General features: G+C 47.9%; 1 protein-coding gene across 2 annotated transcripts in view; it reads right to left on the bottom strand.

The window, feature by feature from the left end:
* The window catches only part of LOC143208348 (uncharacterized), a 315,575-nt gene extending 293,274 nt beyond the window's left edge, over positions 1-22,301 (bottom strand). For both annotated transcript variants that reach the window (XM_076422728.1, XM_076422730.1), the window contains exon 1: positions 21,222-22,301. The gene's annotated coding sequence lies outside the window, so the exon portion shown is untranslated. The remainder of the gene's footprint in view (positions 1-21,221) is intronic.
* Positions 22,302-25,234: the final 2,933 nt, after the last annotated feature.

Below are 25,234 nucleotides of genomic sequence, written 5' to 3'. Positions count from 1 at the left end.
CGGACGTTTCAGCCACCCCCATTAAGGGGTGGATTCTCGTGGAACAGACAGAACGGATTTCTACGAATTTTTCCACGGAAAACCATTAATGATGTTAGCAGGAACTTTCTTGGGGTGTATAGATACGTCCTTGAATTGCAGGAATATACTTTTATTTTGAATCCAACTGAAAGCATGAAAGATTCAACATTTTTATTCGACTATCGCCTAAAGCTTCGTTGTGTTTTATGATGTTTTGTCGATCTCTAGCAAGGAAATTGCGAAGTACCAACGGGCAGTTCAGGTCAGGCCAGCAGCCCCGGCTGTCTGTTGGTATTATAGAGATATCAGAATCGGTCGGTGGTCCCGTTATCGATCGTTAGCGGAGAGTGTCGATGATAAGGCTTCGTCGAAGGGTGACGGAGTGTACAGGTAAGGCGGCCCCGGGTGTTTAGCGCGACATTTATTGGATAGCGGTTGGCTGGCGGCGTGCTTCCGTTAACAGGTCGTTTTCTTTAATAGCCGGATAAACCGACAAACCGTCACCCGTTATTTTCCCCCAGAATCGACCGTAAAGAACACCTGGAAAAACCGGTGAGAGACCGTCTCTCGCTTCTAAAGAGTGTGTGAGAGAAAGAGAGCTACGTGCCAAGCTAGATACCTATTTTCCGCACGCGGGTAATTAACTTTTAACCGAAGATCAGGTGGAAGAGCACACCGTTGGAAAACACTTCGGCCAGCACACCGCGACGCTGTTACATACCAACCGACAAGAACCGAAGGAAAACCTGCCCGCGGGGTTTTAACGGTAATTACCGGCCGCTTGGGATTCGATAATTGTTCGCGAAAGCAGCCGGAATCATAATAAAACAAACCGTTTAATAGGATTCCACTTATCGCCGGTGGTGAACTGAAAACGTTGTGGTTTCGAGGCACCGAGCTTCACCAAAACTCCTACCTATTTTATTTTACTCTTTACTATTTTACCTTATTTTATTGCGCATTTAGTAGCGAGACAAAGCCGTATGACACTACTTCGAACGGAATGTCTACATATTGAAACACCAGCACGATGATAAATGTTGTTCCGAATATAGCAAAAATAGGGTTCGAAAGGAGGAGTGGTCTCGAGCGATCGATAGAGGAGCCTCGGCGCAGAATTTCGGTGGTATAATGGAGCATGATTTCATTCGGTAACGGTCAAGTTTACGAGCTGTTTTTACGGTGCCGGGTAGAAATGGCGATACGCCGGGTGGGTAGTTTATCACCGTGTATCGCGTGTATACGTATGGGGGTCTGGTATAGCCTGCAGGTTGCTGGCGAGAGCAAAATGCACAAGCGCTAACAGGAGAGCAGAGCAGAGCAGAGAGTCACGGTCCCCGCGCCGCCGGTGTGGCGTCGCGACGCGTCGCGCCGGGTCCTGCAGGATAATATTTAGTATTCCCGAGGCGTCGACTGTCGCGGCTTATAATATTTCGCGTCATATTAATATTCCAGAGGGATGCCCGGCCGTGCAGCCCGACTGGGGAGAGGACGTCCTGGATGTCCTCGACGTCCTGGACGACCGGTGCACAGCTATTGCAACCGCGCGTCGCGCACCGGGTCGTAACCCAACAGTCTCTCTGCCCATTCAAATCCCGGTTTCCATCTTCTTTAAGGAACCAACTCGCGTCTGATACTTATCGAGCGACACGGAGAACGCATTTACATCGTTTCATTAGCAGTTTCCTCCGGATCAACCTCCGAAACACGCGAAACTTCCCTCGGTGACGTTCCATCCGGTTTTTGGTTTAGCAGCTCCGCTGGAAATTTGATGTCCTCCGAATTTTTGTGCGAATATGATTTATTTTAATTCAATGCATCGATCTGATAATTGGGAACTGTACGACTGGTTTTCCAATCATCTTTCACTTTTTGTTTAAAAACTCTGCTGTGAATTACATGGGCTCAGGATTTTCGGGTTAATCCAGTTTATTCCGATTTGAAGCATCGGCATATATTCGAATTATACCTCAGCGACTTCTTATCATTCAGAATTTAATTTTACAGTAAATCATCGTTAAATAAATCATACGTAATTAAGTACAACGGGTAGTACGAACAACGTTAATCTCGTAGCTTTTTGAGATTTAAGCTTTTAGAATGACACAGTTTAATCTACTTAAGGGGAGTCTGTGTTTTGTCACGCTTAAAAAGTCAGTGTCCTGTTCCACGTCCGAATTTAGTTAGTTAGAAATCGAATATTTAACAGTACCTACTTAATGTTCGTAATTAAAGATACACAGTCTGATTATAACCATTATAATTATAGATTGTTATTAGTACTACTATGTTGGTTAAATTTGTTCAACGAGTGAACGGTGCAAACAAATTCTGAATCATATATTGGACAATAATCTGCAGAATTGTCTGGATGATCTAACATGATTTTTATATGGGTTGTTATGTACATGTTTGTTCGTACCACTCGTTAAACGATCGTTTGATCGCTAATGCAATGGTCCAGCAACATAAGCGCGCCCTTAGAGCACGGAATTTGCTCGCGGAATCGCGCAAATTGATTCGGCCCGGGCTCGTTACCGCGCCGCGAATCCGCTCCGCGTATGTTTCGCTCGCGAATCCCCTCGCGCACCGACACGATTTATTGCACACCCCCGTAAAACCGACTGATCCATTGTTTTAGCGCTCGGATAATGTTTGCGCTCCGGTGATTCCGGCTTTGTTGCGTGCCGAGAGCGCAAAGAAGAATTGCGGATTAGGCCGCAAATATTGTTCCTGTCCTTTTTGCGTGTAATTATTGACACGCCGCTAATTAACCGGCTGCCTGCCGTGCTGCGACAAACGACGACCATGCTTGCATCCCGATCTCCCTCGTAATGGAATTTTCGAATCGACTTCGGCTTCGTAAACCTGTTCGACCTTCTCGATTTATTTGCTAATAAATCCACGTAATCCAAGCATCGAAATAATATCAGGTCCTCCGGACCTTCTACAGATTTCAACTCTCGTATTTAAATTTGTACAGGAACTTTTTATACGAAATTAAATTTAATAGTATTTCTCCTCTAAAATAAAATTTCACATAAAACAGTTCCGATAATAATTGAAAATTTAATAAAAATATTCCTCTAGAATTAAATGTAGTACAAATTTCTATGGTTTGGCTTATAATTTTTTCCAGCAGGTCCACTCTTGAAATAGAAATATTATCAAACGAAAATGTCTGGTGGTTCAATACCAATTTTCGTCCCAATCGAAATGAGACGACTCTCGACAGCGTGTTCGCGCAGCAGCAGCGTGCTAGCGTTTTCACGCGAAGACAATAGATTTCTGCGCTCCAGAAGATCGTCAACGGCAGCAACAACACGAGCACACCCTAAATCAGCGACGAACATCGACGGGACACGATTACAACCGTCTCCGTCTGAGATTATCGCTGTTCTTCCTCCCGTTTCTCGGTCGCCTCGGTCCCCTCGCTCCGCAAACATCTCCGGGAAGACGTCTCTGGTGTTTGAGCCTGTCTCGTGAACACGCAACGATATCGTAACGACGTCGGCTCAACGGAACGATGTCTTTAACGAGACACAACCTCTACCCTTTCCCCCCTCGTCGACAATCGATCTCGCAAATACACACACAGCAATTTTTATCGTCCACCCCTCTACATACACACACGCCTTCGTTAAACACCGATTTCAATCTGGTTATACGGTATTTACGTGTCGCCGAGCTATTAACGCCGCTATTAAATTACCTCGTTGAAATCCCTGGTCTCGAGATCCCGCCGTTCCACTGGAAACCGTGTCGGCTACTTCCGGTTCACCCTCCGACACGGCCCTCGTGTCAATTTCATTCACCGTTTCCACGAGAGCTTTGTTCCAAACGAGGCTGCGAGATCATTGTTCCAGATGCTGCGAGTTCGATCGGTATTTTTTGTTTCGGAGTGAACGGTGATTCTTCCAAATGGGTGGTAACCGGATTTTTAGATAGTGTGCATTGAAGTTACGAGACACAGTAAAGTAGTATTAATAAAATAAATAAAAGTAACGAGAAGATTGAAATTCTCGTTAGAATAATCCGATGTTCAGTGAACTTGTGAACGGTCTCGTTGAACGAAGACAACGACCCACGGCTCTGACAGTGCAAACAATCCGCGAATGACGGAAATCATTCCCGTTTCTGGAGCAGGAAGCACGCGAGCCACCAACCGGCTCCCTCAATCGAGCCCTTCCTTCTCAGCCGGGCAATTATCAATTCGAAATCGTGACGCGAATTCAGCCGGCCGAAAATTGATACCGCCGCGCCGCCGCGGCTATCAACTTCGGAGCCAACCTTAAGCTGCGATTATACTAACGCGATTGAAGATGTTTCCTAGAGAAACCGAACTTTTGCACTCGTCTAATAGAAAGAACACCTTTGCAGTTTAGAATGAGTGTTACACTATTCAGTGTAGGTATGTCCACGGTTGTTTGGCAGTCTGACGTCGAAAATTGGGCGATGCGAAACCAGTGTAAGCGTCGCGTGCGATCGGAAATCGCATCGAGTATAACCGCACCCTTAAACGTCGTTCCACGATGGCTTTAATAAGGTGAACGTCGGAGAACAGACTCGAGACGCCGTAAGAGAGAGAGAGAGAAGGCGAAAAGCGGAGAGCGTGGGCGTAAGGGACCATGGCGAAGAGAGACGGGGAGAGAAGGGACAAGGAGAAAGATTTAAAGGGAGGCGAGCGAGCAAGCAACGGAAGGGACCGAGCTCGCGGTAGACGAAGCCATTTACGGGCACGTAAGCGGTTTCCATTGTCTATGGAGGTATAATGGAGTAATCTCGCGGTGATGCGCCGCCACCGAGGCCGATATTCAAATTACGCGCCTCTTACAAGTATATACACGGAACCGCTATACCGACCCTTCCGGTCAGGGACGGCGCACCATGGCCAGCGATAGAATATCGTGCCCTTTGCAGAAACGTAACCTACAGAAATGCATTGTGGTCCACAGTTCTGTTTCGGGAAATTTCGAATCTTGTTTGTACACGGAAATAAATTCGACAAAATTGTTTTATGAGAAGTCTGGCGATTAACGTGCAAATGGAATTCGGTCCATATTGGTCCAGAGTCAATCTGATGTTTTCTTTTTATTAAATAACCACTCAAGATATCGAGTTGAAAAGTAAAGACGGAGACATTTTTAAGCATGGTTTTTCAAACATTTAAGAAAGCTGTTGGTATCGATTGTGCACTGGTAAATCCAGATTGGAGACCACAGTGCGACGGTCCGCGTTATCGACCGGTAATGCGGCGACCGGGCTAATATACAATTAGCGATATCACGGCAGGTAATACGAACTCCCCGCGTTTCTGCCCGGGCTTCTGGAGTTCGGGCTATCGAGTTTCCGTGATAGAGTCACGAAGGCGACGCGTACAGTGGCCAATTTGCCCAAAAATCGCGAACAAAATTGAAAAAGATAACACGCTCGATCCATAGACTCTGATTATAATTATCGGAGAATAATTAAAGAGAAACTGGAAAATAGAATGTTAATTAGAAATCACGGTTTGAATCCAATCAACCCGCATCTCTGTAGAAATAAAAACATTTACAGCGATATCAATGGCACCAGTTAATTAAGAATTTCGCGTCAGATACAATCCAGCTGCGTCTCTTTGAACAGAAAAATATTTACAGTAATACCGACGGTACTAATTAGCTGTGGATTATAATTTAAATTCACTCCAATCACGTCTCTTTAGAAGAAAAAAATATTTACGATGATGTTGGCGATACACTAATTAACTATGAATTGTAATCTAGGTCCAATCTAGCCGCATCTCTTTTTGAAAAGATACATATCTACAAAAAGATGGTACTCATTAACTGGAAATGACAATTTGAATCGAATCCAACCACGTCTCTTTCGAAAGAAAAATATGATTTCCCGATCGTCTCTTTCTGCATTACAATTACAGTTCTGAAAGTATCACACGGTTTTCACAACCCAGCGAATGAATTACTAAAACATCCAGATGGAGCAAACAATGTTAAGCTATTGTAGAAGCTCGCCAGAAGGGATCCGAGGGTATCGATACATTCTCGCAGGGAAAGGGTCGAAAGAGGGTCCCGGTATTCGTCGATATATCATCGCACGTCCAGAGTTATAGCGTGACGCGCAACACGCGGCCGCATCAGTCATTTAGCCGCAAATGGAATCTGCTTCCTTCCTCTTGCAGCGTTTCCGCGCCTTGTACCCCGGTATTTTGTACCTCCATCTAGCCCCAGACCAGACCGGGTGGTATGGACGTTTGGATTCGGCTTGCAGAACAGCCATAGAGAGAGATAGTGAGAGAGAGAGAGCGAGAGAGAGAGCATAGCATCCCTTTAGATACGCACAGTAACGAGCTGTGGCAGAGGCCCGTCCGAATTCGGAAAACCGCGCGCTGCGAGCCGCGATGTTAATTAATGGCGCTAAGGGAGGAATATCAATAACGATGAAGTCCGCTTATGAACCTAGAAACGTTGCTCCGCGCGAGGTTCATCAGTATTAATCGGATCGCTGGCGCCCGCCACAGAATTCCATGCCGCTGATTTATGCGGTCGCCGGTCAGAAGAAACCGCTTTGCATTCGAAACTTAATTTCAAACTTCCCTCCTCGATTATACAAGATTTGTCGATATATTTCTGCGGAACCTGTCCACTTTCGATTTTGGGAAAACTATAGAAATCCCGGAAGAAATTATTGAATTAAAAAGAGAAATAATGAAATATTGGACGTCGTTGAAAAAATGTACAAATCATTTCCAGAACCGGAAGTCCGTGACAAAACCGGTGGTGGTAAGTCGGCGCGCGTTATCATAAGCCGAAAGCCTCTTAGGCGGAGTCTTGTAACGGACTTAATTTCGACGATAAAGCGAAAGTTCGACGTCGAAGTCGCCGCGGATAAACTTCTTCATCGTCGGAAGAGGAAAATCAGCTCCCTCCACCTCTCTCGCGGAACGGCCGCGATGTAGTTTCGACGGTATCCGCGCGAGATTCTACGCGTTAAGGGATTATAAATCGACTTGTTGGATCAACAAGTCACGAAGGATTGAAACGTGCGAAGAAACCCAACGGGCCGACCGCGAGGAGTCCCGTCATTCGCGGCGCGAACTTCCCTGAACCAGGAACTCGCGAGAACGTTTAAAATTCCCGCTGTGTGTAACCAACGAAAAGAACAAATTTTCGGAACAGAAATTCATCGAGGAAAATAGCAGGACAAGTCCCGGAAATCTAACCTAGACCTGAAATCTCGAGAAAATTTGATTTCTTGCAAACGGGCTAACGAGCCTCGAGATACAAGAAGAGGTAGAGGGAGAAGAATCGATAGGGGGTGCGCGCCGCGGTTAAATTAGAAAACTCTCCGGAGCCGGGAATATTTAAATTAGGTGAACGCCCACAGCGAGGACCTGCCCCTAATGAGCCGGATGAGCGATCGAGAGTTTTCGGAGGTCCTGCGAAGGGTTCTACGCGTCCTCGAGATCCTGCGGGGCGACACGCTGCTCTCTCCAACCCCTCGACATTCCGGATCCATTCGAAACAATTTTGCCGAGGGGAACGGGAAACTACGAGAAACCTCTCTCCCTCTAACTGGGCTTTATTGCTTAATAACGTATTCAATACACTCGCGTTCGATTCGCGCAGACTGCCTAGACGATAGCAGACTGAAATACACTGGGATCCTTGTTATGTGTGCCAAGGAGCAATACCCGTATCTGCGGAGCACGCGTTTTCGAGTGATAGCAGATCTACAGATTTTTTTATGCTGTCGAATGTAAGCAACAAAGATATATTGTTGTTGTAAAATTGTTTCAGTAAGGTTTGCAGAGGTTTCCATCCCCGCAGAACCAGGTCAAAACTGCAAAACCGTCCGCATAGGTGACGCAGGCGTGCACAATGAATTATTTTCGCGGGAAATCGACGGGACGATTAATTAGTCAGCCGGGCAATTGAAAATTCTCAAACGGGGAATTGGCTTGGGTTCGCGTGGGGGAACAGTTAAGCGGGGAGGATGTCATTAGGCTGTCAGCTTGGGTGGAGCGATCCCGTTCACAACGAAAATTACGAATTAGATCGGCCGCGATACAGTTTTGTTAGGCAGGTGTTATTACTATATTAACAGGCCGCGTTAATGATGCCGTGTCGCGTAACACTTTCTATGGCCATGTAACCGTAATAACGTGCATCAGGCTGCAACACTGACCCCCCACTCTCTCTCCCCCTCTTTCTCTCTCTTCCAACCAAACCCCTCTCCTTCTCTCAACCCCCGGGGATGATTAATACTGCACGCTGTCCGACGATAATACCGTTACAGTAACTTTACGGTAATTATTCCTGCAGCTCGATGGATTATTTTCTATCGAATGAATAACTAGACTCGGCGCATCATTAAATTGCCGTAATTCGGCCGGCTTCCCTACTAAAACCCGCGCAAATATCGATAACCTGGCTCCACCCACGAAACTCGACGAACAGGACTGCACAGAAACTCCAAAAATTGAATCCGCGCGAAATCAATAATATCGACGATCATCGAAAACCTGGATAATTGATATTTCGAGATTCCTCCAATTTTCCTTGGCCGACACTGACAAATCGCAGGCTCTCGACTCATAACGATAATTCCCGAGCTCTTAGCTCAGTGATAATTCGCAAGCTCCCAGTTAGCTCAAATTGACATTTCGCAAGCTCTCGGCTCACACTGACAATTCGCAAGTCGGAGACAGCTCGATGACAGTGGAGCAGCGAACCCATTTTCCCTGTAATTTTGTGACGGGTCTCGGCACGTGGGAAACGATGATGAATGCGCCCTGCACAAAAGGTCGCGTCGGTGTTTGTCGTCGTCTGCGTTCCAGCGACTCATGAGCCCGTCGTTCACGTTCATATTCCGTTCAACATACATTTCTTAATGGCTGCTCGCCGAAAGTATATCCGAGAGCGACGTCAAAGTTAGCAACAACGGGTATTCGCCAAGTAATTCAGTTAATTGTTTATACGGACTCCTTGCGAGTGTACCGTAACCACCGCTGCTAGTAAACCGCCTATAGGCATTCTATTATGGTTCCCTGCCTATCTATACGCACCGCCTATAGCCGCCGCCGCCGCGCCGTGTACTTCATGGTAGAACATGCTGTCGATACCCATGCACACTTTGTCCCGCGGTGCATAGAACAGCCCACTATGAAAATGTCCTTTTGTAATGCACTCTTCTGTTGTTACAGAACAACTTTGTTGCGTTTATTCTTAACCCTTCTGTCTATTCTCTTAATTTTCTGGGATGTTCGATAACACCCTACGTTGCAACCCCCAGTTACGATTAAAAATGTCACTACAGAATACAGGAGGCGATTTTCCGAAGGTGGTGGCTCCTCAGCGATTCGCGATTAACTCCTGGAGCAACTCGAGCCGTTTCCGCGATTAAATATGCATGATTTGAGGTGAATATAAAATATCGTGCCGGTGTGGCACGCCCGCGGCATCTGCGCCGTAGGATTTAGAGGACGAAAGATTCTGGGATCCCGAGGGCGAGAGCTGGAAGTTTGAGGAACCAGAGGTTAAAAGAGAAAGAGAGAGAGGCTGTTTGCTTTCGAAGACTGGAGTAGCTCCAGTTGCTTATGAAGTCTGATCGCGTAAGATACTGTCTCTCCCTCAGACTCGGTCTCGTTTTCGTTCTCTCCTAACTCTAACACACCTTCAGTCGTCAGGGAAGTTCGGGGCTCTGGGGAAAAAGAAAAATTAAAATGGGCGTGGTTTAATTGCCCTCGACGAAGCAAACACAGTGTGCCAAAGGGCTATCGCTGACAATACAATGAAATAACAGTAAAGCTCGTTTTACTAACCCTCTGAAACAGCGAAAAGAACGTATCCCACCACGGAAGAGAGGCTCATGAACGTACCAGACATCGCAAAATGGGTTCCAACGACGCGCACATAAGCGAAATATTAGGTTCCCGGCGTTCCTAGAGCTCGACGCAGCCGGTGCCGGTGGTTCGTGTTTCCTCGCGAGAGGGGTCAACTTTGAAACTTTTTCTCTGTCGCGGAAGAAGGTGGACCGGTTAAAAAAACAGGACGAAACGGGAACAAGGAGGATAGAGAGGAGAAAGGGGTTGGCTAAAGCGGAAGCGGACGACCAGAGAGGAACGGAGCTAGCTCGCTCGACAGCCAGCAACGGCTCGACTCGCGCCGATGAAAAATTCACGTCGACGATAACTCGAGCGTTGCATTTTTCATAGAGCCGCGAAACTTTCTTATCCATTGCTTATATCCGCCGGAGTTCTCGACCCGGACCAACAGCCACACGCCTCCAGAGGCTGATAAAGGATCCGGCGACCGCTCGTTGTTGCGTTTACGTTTATACTGTACCGTCGACGAGCCTAATTCCCTTTCTCCTATCGCCTTCTTACACACCGATCAGACTAGAGTCCAGATTTCAAGTGACAGGTTTAAAAATTAATTTCAGACGTGGCATACACGAATGAATCAAGAGCTTCATTCGAATTTATACGATTCAACAGTCGAAAGGTCAATCCTTTATCTTTTCAACTCCAGTGCCATTCTCTAAATCACTTTAAGTATCGGCGACATATCGAGGCCGGTGTTTCGGCAATGAAATATTGAAGACAGGCTAACTTCGTTGAATAGATCGATTATATGGAAGATGGAACGGTGCAGCCTGGAAACTTCGCGATTTTATGGGAATTTCTCCGAAAGGCATCGAGCCGAAATTTCACACGGCCGGCTGCGGCCTCGTTGAATCGCGATTTCTCTCGTGGTCCGCGAACTCCCAACTGGTTTCTGCTTCTCGTCTACACCTCCGGATATTGTAGAACTTGATTCGATCGAGTCGGCCGCCGGAATCTTTCATTATTTCCCCGCCGGCTTAATTTCCCGTTTCATTTCGGCGAGAACGGCTTCGTAACGCGTCTCGTCGCAACGGGCCGGGCGGGAAATATTATCCAACGGAGCGAACGAGAACGCAATTCCTTTCTCGAGGACACAGAGAGAGAGAGAGAGAGAGAGAGAGAGAGAGAGATGGGGAGAGTGAGAGAGAGAAAGAGAGGGAACGCAGCACGAGGTAGATTTTTGCACGGCCGTTTTCTCTTCCCCGCTGTGCAGAAAACGGCCGTGTCCCCGTGTAGCATTTTCGCCGGCGGGGGTCGCGGCCCCTCCGGGCACTTGACTTACGTATTCAAATACTTCCTCAGAAGGAGACATTATTGCGTAAGATAATTAAACGGAGTCGCTGGAATGGATAAATTAAATCGTCTACTATTCCTCGGCCCTGTAATTAGTCGTCTACCCGAAGTGCACTGTCAAAGAACATCTCCCGCGCTCCGTTATCAGGAGACAAGCTGTTAATTAAGTGGACCGTTCAACCCGCCTTCTCCCGTCTGCCGTCGCAGATAACACAATCCTGGATAGCGGGAACACTTTTGTACGAGTGTAAGTGTTCGATGAGAGGCGTCGCGCAACGGCCCAGGCCAGATTAGAAAATCCCGATGAGCGTGGCTGCTAATGGCCGCGCTAAATGGAACTTGAGTAATTATGGACAGTGTCGAGGAACGGGAAGAAAGGAAAGCGATCGCTCGAGATTAATTCGAAAATTAGAAAACGGCTGGTGCAGGTGGTAAGGCAAACTACAATCTTCAAGGACAGTCTTGCACTACAGTTTTGAACTACAATCTTGAGCGACAGCGTTGAGCCACAGTGTTGAACGACGTTAAGATCTCTATCGTCGATTGTAATTAAGCTTCTCTAGAGCACTTCAGCAAAGTCTTCAGCCGAATTTCACATTATAGAATTTAGAGGTGTTCGAACGAAGAAGATAGAGGCGGAATAAAGCGAAAAACAAATGGCGAAGTGAGAGAATGAGAGGGAGGGGAGCAGCGAGAGAAAGATTTGTCGCCGGCGCTGCAGATTGGAAGCACGATGCGAGGTCACGGAACCAGAGATAGAAGAGACGAAGAAAGAGAGAGGTAGATAGAAGAGAGATGAGAGAAGAGAGAAGAGAGAAGAGAGAGACGGGGGGAGAGAGCTAGAAGGAATTCCACGGGGCGTGGACGGGATAAGTTATCCCTGTGTCCCGGGATGCACACCAACATTATTTCGTATCTTGCAGGACACTTCGGGCAATGAGGACGTCCTGCCGCGTGCACGCCGACGGAATCCATAACGAGGACTTATCTATCTCTTGGTCCGGCCTTCTTCCCTTCTTTCCTTCTCTTCTTCTCCTCCTCTCTCCTTCTTCTACTTGTTCCGCTTCCAACCGTTCTATACGAGCGTACACGTGTTTCTCTTTAAATTAGAAACCTTCTCCGATATCTGCTTTAATTCCCTCGGCGGGGAATTAATGCCGAACGATCCGTGGTCTCCGTTGACGATGGTACAAGTGATCGAGGATAGCTGATCGGAGGATGATCAAGAGCCGAACTGTTCTATCGAAGGCTCAGCGGCGGAGTTAAAATTCTGGGATATCTACAGGTGCTCGTGAAATGATTTTATTGACTTTTTAATGGCGGTGGCGGACAGTTCACGGTGATGTTGTTACGTTTAATTAAAGCGGAGTTGGCCGACAGCGCGAGTGGTTTGATACTCCCGGATTTTAATTGGATGATACAGTTTACACCTTGTACTACATGTTAACGATGTGTGTGTCGGACGTGAAAGATTAGAAAAGGCTGTGCTCTCGTTACGGGACTCTTTATGGTATAAATTAAGCTGGAATTTTGAAGGAACAAAAATGTCATGTGTCATGTATAATACAAGACTAGAAAAAGCAAAGTTCATCGAACCCTAGATTTTTGTCAGCCATCCAGCGATTCCTCTAGAAGCGCATAGCATATACTGAATGATCGCGAGGGTGGTTCCAGCTCGTCACCAAAAAATCCCAGAACGTATCCTCTGCTCGAGGGACCTGTTTCCTCTCGGATAGTCGCAGCTGTCCCCGGTTCGGCATAAAATCGTTCCCGTGTCGGTGCTCGTCGCGGAGCGTAAAAAATTGCGCCGCAGAAAAAACCCCGGCCGAAAATCAATCCGGCCGCGCACTCCCATAGAAACATCAGAAACGTTGAAATCGCGCGGTGAGCATTTCGCGATAACAGAGGGGGGTAACTGCGGCACACGTGCACGCGCATATACGCGTATCCGGCGAGAAGAGAGCATAAAGAGAAAGGGAGAGAGAGAGAGAGACGAGTTGAGAGGTAGGGAAAAAAGGGAGAGGGAGAGAAGCAGCATGCTGCGACCCGTACGCGAAATTCTGCTTCTCGTTTCTTTCTCTTTTCCCCGGGATTCGAGTGCCGCCCACTGCGAAACGAGCCACGGGACGGCGATAACAATGGGGTTGTTTTTACGAGCATCGTCTCCCCCTCTCTCTCTCTCTCTCTCTCTCTCTCTCTCTCTCTCTCTCTCTCTCTCTCTCTCTTACTCTCTTTCTCTCTGTCGGACAGGGGACTCGGACCCTCGGCACACGAATTAATAACCGTTTCAAACCGGTTCGCCGCCGCGCCGCTTCAGAATTAAAATATCCTTGCCGGGGGTTGGTCGCCGCGCCAGCGACAAATCCACAGAGGGCGCCGCGACCCCGGCCGGGGGTGGGGTGGGATTGTCCGCAAGAATTAATCACTCGTCCAATCTGCGCGAAATCACGCCGTGTAATCACCCCGCGAGCTCCGTTATTAGCGGCCAGCGAGACGATCACACCCGGATTCCGAAGTCTCCGACAATTGCCCGCAAAACATAGGTATAACGATGCCGACATCGACGATTTCAAAAGATTTCTGAAAGTAGAGCAATCTCTCTCCTTTAACCCCATCCTGTGTCAATTCTATTGATTTCACACTCGTCAGGATTGGGTTAGCCTTACCGTTTTGCGTGTTTCCGGATGTCTACGGGAATAATAACGAGAGGAATGGCATCGCGCGGTCCTTTGTGCGAGAATATGTTTGTCCCGATGTAATCGAAGCTCGTTTGTCTTGAAAAATTGCTCGCTGATCGGAGCGAGAAAAGCCGGGCCCCCGGATGATATATAGAGGGTAAAACGCGGGCGCGGTATCGCGCAGATTGCATCTGAATCCTGCAATTACGGGGCGCTCCGATTGGCAACGCGCGAGCGTTAATCGACGCTAACCGAGCACCGTCGGATCCGCTTTTTATCTAGCCGCGTGTTATCCGGAGCAATTTACACCGACTTTGCGCTTCCAGTAATATTCATCTGTCAATCAAGCTCAAGGTCGACTCCGAGCGGGCCTCGATCTCTCCGGATAATCGCGTGGATACCATGAGTACTCGTCGATTCGCCTTTCTGCGCGAACATTTTACCCGAGTACTATAGACACCTAGCACGATCAAATAGTTATTTCTGAAAATGCAAACATATACATATATCCTAAGGCTTCCAGGTGATTAGGCGAGCGCATTTAATCGCGCGCTGCGAGACCGAACCCCTGACAGATTACCATCTAGAGCAGAGATATGAAAATTCCATTGGGTTCGTCCATTCACAGTAAAATAAATCTGCAAGGGGCGGCATCCCCGCTTTTGTGCGACGGGGTTGGTGTAGGTGCGAGTGCGTGGAAACGAAACGAGCTGGTTTTGCGGGATCGTCGCGAGGAGCCGATTCTTTCAGATTGATTAATGCCTGGCCACCCTTCGAAACTGTTTTGCAACCCTCGTCCCTTTCCCTGCGTGTTTCTCGTTCGTCCTCTCTTTTTTCGAGCGGTCCTCTCTTTGTCGTGTCGCCGAGGCATCCCGTTTCGCGACGACAGACTCATCTCCGATTTTATGCCTCGTTTGAGGGCGCACCGTCTCGAACCCCTGTACCTCAGCACCCTTCGGGATACCCAGGACCCAACCCCTCGTCACCACGAAAATCACAGACCACGAGAACCCGCGGGAACTGGTCTATTTGGTATTTAAATAAGCGTACGTGTACGCCTGTACGGTGTACAGCCCTGTCCCGTAACCGTACGGGACAAGTTCACCGAGCTTCTTTTCAGGAAAAACGGGGGTCGAACCGACCCTCCGATATTTATGAGCGAAGCAAGGGTTCGGTCAATTAGACCCTTGCCTCGCGAATATGCTGATGCAACGCGTGCGACGAGTAAAAACAATAATTAATGGGAGACGGGCACGTGCCATGTGTGCTCCTCTTGGCATAGCGTCGCACGCTATGGGAATTCGGTTTCTGTGTCAATGATGATTCTGTTGCCGTTGGGTCCAATTATTTCATATTGCTTTTAACGGTTTAATAGTATAAGGGTTTAAGGAGTCAGATTCGGCGATCAAACGGTGGGTCGCGTTGGCTGTCATGTTCCGTATTTCGCAATTTTTCTCTGGTAAAACGATAAAGTTAACTCTGCAACTTGCTCCATGTTGTACACTTCGTATCCAGCCCTGAAAAATTCAAATGATGCAGGATCAATGTAATCGATCCTTTCCAGGCCCGCTGCACAATTCTCCGGAGCCTCTCCAGCAGACAGTTCGCGTACATCGAGCTCCGTTGTTCACTTTCCGAGACAGAGGTAAGCCAGATCGAGGGAAACGAGTCGCGAGGTATTTCCCTCGCTCGTTAGAGCCGTACCCGATGCAGAGATTACGCGAGTTCGGTGGATGGCGATCGATTTCGCGTCGCGTCGCGCAGGAAATAAAACGTCGTCGTCGGATCGACGAGCGAAAATACCAGTCAGGAGCATTCTCGTTGACGATTCCGAAGGGGCGGGGGTGTAGAAGGGGTAACAAGAAGGATGGAAACGGTGGTCGTATGGGCCCTTAATTCAACGATTCCGCCGATAACGGAAGCCCTTGAAAATAAACTCGCCCTCTCCGGGGAGAAAACGACCGAGTCAATATTGTCTTCCCGTACTAAGCACGCCGAAGTACACAGAGAGAAAGAGAGACAGAGTGAGAGAGAGGAGCGGGGGGAGGATCGGAAGGGGGGATGAGGAGAACGAGGCTGGAAAACAGGGGGTGGGATCGGGGAAAAGGGGGCGATCGGTATCCCCGTGCTGAAAACTTTATATATCCCGGTGCGTAGTTGCGAACAAACTTGACGGAGTCCAACAATAAGCTGAAGTTCCGTTTCTTACGGCGTTTCCTTGTTCGGACGGCTAAAAATAAATATCCCCGACGAAACCGGACCGTTGAAAAATATCGTCGCACCCTCTATTCGACGCTCGAGACGTTAGGCCGACACTAAAATCCTACAACAATCTATCTTCGGCTCTACAAAGCGTTCACGAGTGCGTAGAATCAGTTCGTCAAGGTTAACACGCTTTCGTCGTCCACTTCACTAGATCTTTTTAAACGGAATCTTGTGATCTTTTTTTGATATTGTTGTAGAGTGTGAACAGACAAATTCAACGAGTATAATGACCATACTGGTCGTCAGAAATATCTCATTGAATTCGTCTTTTCATGCTCTACAACGATACCTCTAAGAAAACCCATTGAATTTCGAGGAAAATATTAAAAAATAAATTCAGTAGGGTTTCAGAAGTTTGAAGAAATCGACGGTATGGTTCGGGCTCGTTAATAACCGATCGAAGGAGGTCGAGAATCGCATGCCGGAAAAATACAGGGCCCTCCGATCAGTAATTTGGTGGGCTCGCCTCGCAGCGCCGCGCCGGGGGTATTCTCTCGAGTCTTCCGGCGACGTCTCATTAGATTTTATCGCGGCGACCTTCCACAGGCTGCAGCCGGAGCAGCGGATACTTGAGACTTTATTCCCGGCCGCAGTCGAGTCGCCGAAAGTTACATACTTCCGAAAAGTCTGGCCAGATTCTGGTGTCGTCCGCTGCAAAAGCGACCAGCAAACTCCGGCCGTAACTCGATTACGTTTGTTCTTAAATTCTAATTAAATTGAACGGCGCGCCGCGCGCGCTGCCTTGATAGTACCAGCGGCGGAGAGATCACCAGGACGATGCTCTCTCGACGTCCGCGATGTCGCCGGATTGATGTCCGACAGCGGAAACTTCAGATTACGCGATCAACGGACGGTCGTTTCTACTCGAGACGCGGAATGGGATGTACGTTTCTGTCGAAGTTGAAACATCAACTATTTCTTTGACGTAGTTCAATCGGTTTGCCATTGCAGAAATTAAGGGATGAACGTTTCATCTTTCTGATGGAAAATGTCGACATTAAACGACGAAGTAACAATCCAATCAATTGGTGAGCCCTCGAACAGTCTTCAGGGATCGTTACAAAGAGGATCGTCAAACCGAACAAATGGATCTTCATTCGTTTTCATGTTCTCCATTAATTTGAAGGGTTTCGTTTGTCCGACATCGTTCTCAAAGCAGATCCGTTGTAACACACGCGGGCTAACCAGTGGAATACACATACGTACACGCTCTCACGCACGTTCCGCGTTCTAATTCCGAAAGACAAGATACTACAACGCGAGAGAGAGCTCTCAGACGCAGTCGATACAAGCCCCGTACGGAATTCGATCAGCTCCAATTCAGAAATATCGACAACGAATAACCGACAATGGAGAACTCTCGCGAGGAAGGGCGATAAAGGAAAGGAACACAGCGCACACACACGGTACCATACAGTGGGTACACGCCACGGTTCATTTTTTCCTGGGGAATTTTCTTTGAATTTGAAGCTTCGATGATGGACTTTAAAGTGCGCGCGCTCGGTGCACTCTGCAACCGTTGCAAACTGGTTTCCTTTTTGGCTGGAGATGCGGTCTGGCAGACTGCAGACGTGCCGTACCATTGACATGAGTTTCCATTTAGAGAAATAACCACTTTTTCCAGAAACGTAATATGTATCGAGAGATTTTTTGTAGAAAAAATGTAGCAGTTTTTTATTGGGTTCTAATTGAATTGTAGGTCGATCGCATTCATAATATTTCATATTCTTGACTCGTAACTTTTTGAGGACAATAACAGACGGTCTTTTTGCGAAAGTAATATCGCTTTTTTCGCTGGGTTTTAATTGGTTTTTTAGGTTGACAGTTTTATTAAATCTATTACAATATTAAAGCAATTTGTTGAGTTTCAATTGGCTTTCAGGTTGACCATCTTTACGTCACTTGATGTTCTTGATATTCTTCAGGACAGTGATAATGGACAGCATTCCTTTAGGAACTATTTCTTTTACCTGGGTTTAAATTGGCTTCTAGGTTTGATGGCACTTGATACTCTCTTGTATTACAGACTGTTTTAAACACAGCGATGGACAGTCTGATTTTAACAGCAGAGTTTATTTTGGCGGAGTTCAAATGGGTTTCTAGGTTGATTATTTTTACAGCACACCTGACATTTTAAAATCTCGGAGAGTCCCTAAATACCATACCTCGACTACTCGCGAATTCCAACCCAAAAACTGATCGCCACGACAGTGACGGCGTCAAGTTCTCAACTTCAACTACTTCATTTCGCGAACCATAGTTTTCTGGTCCCGGACGACAAAGTCAGCAATTATTCCCCGAGCGACTCTCGCTGACCTACATGGGATTATGGCACCGGGAACGGGTTAATCTGTGATTCCAAGTTCCTGTCTTCTCCTCACATAAAGCGGGACCGTCTCGAAGACCGGAAAACAAAGATAAGGATTCGAGGGAAGACGTCGCGTCGTTCAGCATATCAACCTGCTAGCACAACAATTTATCGCGCTAAGATTTTAGGGGAGAGAACCGTAAACAGTGAACCGTCGAATATCTCGAACCGAGTCAAAGGGATTGGGTACTTCGGGGAGAGTTCGCGAATCTTTTGTGGAACGATCAGAGAGGAAGATAGATAGAGACATAGTCAAGAATAGAGAATACGCCCGCATCTATCGCTCTCCTTTGTCAAACGCGACTCGAGCGGAGCTGGAGAGGAATTGGCCTGGCCGAGGAGTATCGCTCGCATTAGCCTCTTTACGATCGATTAATTCCTCGGCCGCGGAACAAAACATCTCGCCGTGTGAACAACGATCTATAAAGTCGCCGGCGGCGCACCGTCGCGCGTCGCGTCACGGCCAGGTCGCTTTGTCGGCACGCATTCCCACGACAAAAGCGCGACAACCGCGATAAAAATACCTTCCTGAAAAAACTGCGAGACCTCGACACGCTCCTCGATTACCGAACCAGTCGCCCACGCGATCCTCTGCTCTCGCTATCAAACGAGTTACGGTTTTCCAGCGATTCGCTGCTACGAAATTTCACCGGAACCATGATGCAATCGATTTTTTGAAAGGAGACAATGTTGATCGAGAGAGAGAGAGAGTATGGAACGTCTACCTGGATATGCAGTACTTAGGATTTTGTTGATGATCTTTTACAAAATTGATCCCAGTATAGAAAGCAGAGGTGAAGTTACAAATGCTTGATCGTCGTTAGGTCGTTTCGTCAAACTGTGCGGCTACGCTGCGATCGATCACGTGACGATTCAAAGGTGCACGACCTAGCCAATTATTGTTCGCTGTCAGAGATTCCCAAGGAGAGTTTGGGCACTGTCAGATTGATCGAAATTACCATTTCAGAGTCTATTCCAACAGTTTGCCTGCTGCAGGAATGTTTGCGGGCTTTTCAATTTCCACGTTGCATCAAAGTGGATCTTAAAAGATACATAGACGAAACATTTTCATTTTAGTCGGCCATTAGCATTCACCGACAACATGTTCCACTAATTTGAAACTTAAACGTCCCCTACATTCGTCAAACCTCTTCCCCTTCTCATAGAAGACAGCCGAGATCGACCAGACCCATTTCTCTGCAGGAGGGAAGAAAAACCTGATCTCTACAAGAATTCCTGACGGGAAATCGACTCGAACAGATTTTTTTGAAAAGCGAGATGTACACGTGTCCGTGTTCTGTCCACGTCGAAGGTTGACACGATCGTTCTATTTTTCCAAATAAACAGTTACACGGTTCTAGTTATCGAATATTTGGAGTAGCAGTGCTATATCGGTCGCGGCGAAGGGTCCTCAAGGTTAGATAAACTCCACGCGGTTTTTCCTCGTTTCATTTTTTGTGGCCTGACGTTTTTTAGTATAAACTCGTTTAGTATAGTACCAGGTCGACCCACTCAACGCCGCAAGTGTTACAAGAACCTCGTAGGAATTTCGTGTGTTGAATTTAATTAAAAATTAAACGGGTGGGAGCAGTAATTGAACTCGTCCAGCGGCGCGCATACTCGAGCAGACCGAAACGACCGTATTTATTTATCGCCGGGAAGAAAAAATCGGCCGGGGCTCGATTTCGATGGGGCACCAAACATTTGGTCAACTCGTCAGTAATGTCCCTTTTGCGGAGAATCGAGCAACAAAGCAGGAAGAGTGGCCGCAAGCACGCGCATCTGTTTAATTCGAACTCTAGCGTAAACACCGAGCACCCGTCAATGACGTTTCGGACCTCGGATAAAAACGGAGCAAATGCGATGCTCATTTCGGCGACGATACCATAATATTCCTCTTTCTGACCGCTATTTCCCTGGTCCCCATCAATTCTCCGGCGATACAGAGTTGTTCGGAATTTTTCGAAGCTTTTCGAACTTCAGTCATTAATACGAATAGAATTGAGCAATTTATTGAACAACGTAGAAACCGAAAGCTGACTGTCAATTGCTAAGCTAGGGACTCGGAGATTTCACGAAATTTTCAGCCCTATCCTCGAAAATCTCGACCGAAGCTTTAACTAATTGTCACGTTGGCAATCAGCAACACGAAAGTTGCCTAAAATCGGAGTAATTCGACGAAATTCAAAGTGAAAGGTGTCCGTCAACTACTAAGCTGGGGACTTTCGAGATTTCACGAAATTTTCAGTGTTTTCCTTGGGAATCTCACGCGAAGCCTCGGTAATTAACACGTTTACAGTCAACGGAAAATAAACTGTATTCGAATCAGAGTGATTCAATAAACTGAATATTAGAGCTATCAGTCTTAATTTCTTCTTCACGACACTCAAAAATTCCCACAGAAAAATCAATTTCCCAGCAGTATATCGACAACGTTCCAAAAATCGGAAGACGTCACAAGCGCCGCATGTATCTCGCGGTTGTCCCCGAATTAACGACGACGGCTCCGTGGCTAATGAAAATGTACAGTTAAATTAGCAGCATCGAGCGCGTTTGGGCACGGGCCAAGCACGGAATTTACAACCCCGATAAATCCGCTCGACGAAAATCGCCGGCGACAGGTGTAAAACTCGCGTGTCCTAACTAAAAACACAGATCCCGCCGACGATCGTAAACAATCCCTAACAAACAATATCGATGTACTCACTGTTTCGAAGATCCACAGCCACCTCGGGTTCCGGTCGGCGGAACAACAGCGGTATTCGAACCGGTAAGCACCAAATACAAACAACCCGTGGTACCGTCACGTGCCGCACAGAGGTGACGCACTAAGACAGCCGGATAAACCACACGGTTCTCCCGCACGGGCAAACAAAAACACTGTCACGACGACGACGACGATCTACGACCTACGATCTAGAATCGACGATCGACGATCGAGAGCCACACAATGTTCCTGGCGGGGTCCCGCGCTGTAAACTCGGCCGAGAAACACCTTGGTCGTGGCGGGCGCGCGCGCGCACGCGAGTAATCCTCTCCGTCCGCGAGTTTTGGCGGGTCCGAGGGCCGTAGCGCGGTTCGGCTGGTTGGCCCGCGGCTCCCGGGAGCGCGCGAGCCGGAGCCGGAGAGCGCGAGCCAGAGCCGGAGCGGTCACGAGGTAAGTCGCGCGGCGTCGGATAGCTTCGGCGGAGCGGTGGGGAGAGGAAAAATCGACGAGCGAGTGGTCGCGGGCACAGAGAGCGAGAGAAGAGGTCGCCGGAGAGGAACGACCGACGCGGCGACGGTCGCGTGGTATCGATTCGTGGCCGTGGAAAGCCGGCGAGGCAGTCGGAGAGACTGAGAGAGACGGAGAGAGAGAGAGCTTTTTCTTCGCGTTCAATCTCTCGCTCTCTCCCTCCAGCGACTCCTGTGTTCCACCGGAGCGGCGTGCAAAACGCACACGAATCTTCCCTTCTATCTCTCTCTCTTTCTCTCTCTCTTCGGCCTCCTCTCTTCTTCCGAGCTAGTTTCAACCCTCGTGCGATGTCGGCACGCCACTCCAAGTTCGAGAGATACACGCACAGTGTTTCCTCTTATCCGGGGAAAGAGAGGTGGTTGTTTAGGAGGATGATATACTGTGTTGCACCGATCACGATCACACGATCGAGGAGATTATCGAGACGACAACGACGACGACGACGACAACGTGCGTACCGGAACGACGCGACGCGTACGTGCCACGGAAGAGAGACGCGTCTCCCTCGAACGTCCGGGTCGGACTGAGCGCGGCGGGGCGATCCCGAGACCCGCGGAGTCGTTCGAGGTACCGACTACCCCCACCCGGAGGAGCCACGCTTCGGCTTTCCCAACCCCCGGACTCTCTTCGCTACCCCTCCTCACCCCACTACTCCATTCCATTCCATTCCACTCCCCCCAACAGAATACTACCCCCGGAGAGCGTAGCGATGGCCGTTCAACACCCCTGCGAATAGAGTTTCCGAACAATCCCTCGCTAGAGCCTTCGCCGCGCTGCTACGGTGAGAGCAACTGGTGGTGCGCGCGCGTGCACCCTGAGACGGAACTGGAACTCTGCGAGCGCAGAACCCTTATATTAACATCTTCAATTTTCTTTGAGAAGGTTGTGGTGGTTTCGTTGTCTCTTTCTATAACCTGTGTATGCGTTATTGCTAAAACTTTTCGCAACATTCCTCAAACACTTTCGATATTATCAATTCCGCAATCCAACGATAAACCTACGGAAATCGAATACTTTTGCATGTTTGCTCGAAGCAGACTTCAAAGCAAAAGGAGAAATCAGTGAAATTGAAGTCGAAGACGTCACATCGAGGCGTGCAGCCTAGTCGTAACGTGTAAACGTCGTTGCATTAAATGCATTTTATTCCCTTCGGTTGAGCCCCATAAATCTTCAGTCTCTTTTTTCAACGAATACACAATTTTCTAACAATTGTATATTATTTGCATGAACGTACATGTATCGTTTCGATTTTCCTGGGTTATCGCACATCGACAAAACAACAAAACAGCAGACCAGACCGTGCACAGGTGGAAGGGTAGGTGTTGCCCTAAACGAAATCAATAAAAAGATTAGTCTACTGTCAAGAACTCCCACTAAATTGGCAACGCTGCGGCAACGAGCAGGCCTTAAAATCCCTCAAGGTAGAGGAACAAAATGTAGCAAGGGTTGAACGAGGAACACGAAAAGGAACACGCGATCGTTGTAGAAAAAGAGTGAGGGAGAGAGGCGAAAACGCACGGCGCTGTTCAAGGGGGTAGAAAAAGAGGGTGAAAAGTGGGCTAACAGAGATGGAGGCTAGGGAAATGTAGGTGGGGAAAGCGAGATGGAAGGCGGAACAGAGAAGGAATGACAGAAACGAGTGGGAAAGAGAACGGGCAAACACGAATTGGTATGCTGCGCGTAGCGATGGCCTCGAGAAACTTCGAGTTATCGAACCAGCGAATTCATTATCTCTTCTATCATCTCAGTCCCGTCTGAAGATAAATCGTTTATTTTATTGCGTAATTATTCTTTCGCATTGTGAAAAATTATGAAAATATCAAAGACTCAGGCTTGTACCACAAAGACGCAAAATCGTATCAGAAACATCAGAAAATAGTTCAACGACATGCATACAGTGCTCGGAGTTGGTTTATTTTGCTAATTAAAGGTACTCTATCATTTCTCTTTTATTTCAACGTGGAACATAGTACGTTTTATCAACAGTGCACCTACCGGAGCGTCAAAGAGGAACGTTTTACGGGTGAAAGAGGAACGTCGAGAGTTATCGAGTAACGGCGATCATAATTGATTAATAAATTGTAGATTCGCCATGATTTCGCCTGGACGTACGACTTGGCGCTAAGACCGCGTTTTGGTACATTGCCATGGCATCGCGGTTCCTGTTCCGAGACGCCGTCTGCCCATCCATCCTTCTTTTTTAATACCATCCGTCACTGATATATCGCGCGTCTCTGAATCACGCGAACGGTGATTTATGCCTCTCATTGCGCAAGAAGGATCGGGAGTCTCTCGAAGCGGCTGCTCCTTGAATACATCTCGCGAATGGCGGAGGGCCACCGCAGGGAACCTAAACTCGCCAATCGCATAATGGATCCTCGTATATATCTCCGGGTCTTGGCCCGTTGCGGGTGAATCAAGATCGAGACGGCCGTAACGCAAACTACCAGGCTTCGATTGGCTGGATCTGGTGGCAGGTTTCTTCTGCCGATTTCTGATTGCTGGCAAGAAAAAAAAATAATGGGGAAGCTAGCTTCCGGCGCCCAGAGTATTGTGGCATTGCCAGAGCTTCCTCGTCGGCAGCTTTTCTCTTTTTGCTTGAAGAACGAACTTCAAGGATAAGCTGCTTTTTGGGCGATGATCGACAGGTGCTTTCAGTCGCTGTCGCTTCGACAGGGATCAATTTTTTTGGGCATTCGGACTGACAGAGTGTTGATTAAGGTATGAAATAGTATACTACGCATTTTCATTTTCATAAAAATTCTCGAAGAATACGTACATCCGCTGCAATGACAGGGACGCGAACGTTCAATCTCCGGTCCGTCCAAATCGCCTAAGCACGAAGTGAAATAATCATTCAGCAGGACAGACAGCTAGAATCCACCATCCCCGATCCAACACGTGCAATTACGAAGCTTCCCCGGCGTGGTTATTAAGCAAGCAAAAAACTTCAGCGTTACCTAGGATGTCGAGACTCTGAAACTTGTCGAACGTAACCGCTCGGAATTTTTTCCGCAGCATGTTTATTAATCGCGAATCGGATCTCAAGTTTCCTCGCGTCGCGTCGCCAAGAAGAGAGTGTTGGTGTAGGAAAAATCAGAAGCCTGTCGGGGAAGGAAGGTGTCGGTGCCGGGGAGTTTTAAAAGCGAACGGCAATTCCGAGGTCAAAGGCTCCGGGGACAGGAGGATATCGACACGCCGTGAGAGGACTGCAGCCGATAGGGTGGAAATACATTGTACGTTCTTACGTGCACCACCGTAACCGTACGTCCCGGGTGCTGCGCGAAATAAAAACTCGGGAACCACGCCGTGTGGACCGAGGATTGAAACGGTCTCGCAAATATCTTCGGCGGCGCTCCGTTGTCTCTCGAGATGTCGGACACACCGGCTCCTTTTAGGACCATTCCAGGCATACCTGACCGCAACAGAGCCAGACGAATTCCTTTTTCCGGGCCAGGTATGCTTTTGTCGTGATTTCATGGAGC

This window comes from Lasioglossum baleicum, chromosome 4 (assembly GCF_051020765.1).
Source record: "Lasioglossum baleicum chromosome 4, iyLasBale1, whole genome shotgun sequence".
Classification (NCBI taxonomy): Eukaryota; Metazoa; Arthropoda; class Insecta; order Hymenoptera; family Halictidae; genus Lasioglossum; species Lasioglossum baleicum.
This window is presented reverse-complemented; position numbering and strand designations above follow the sequence as displayed.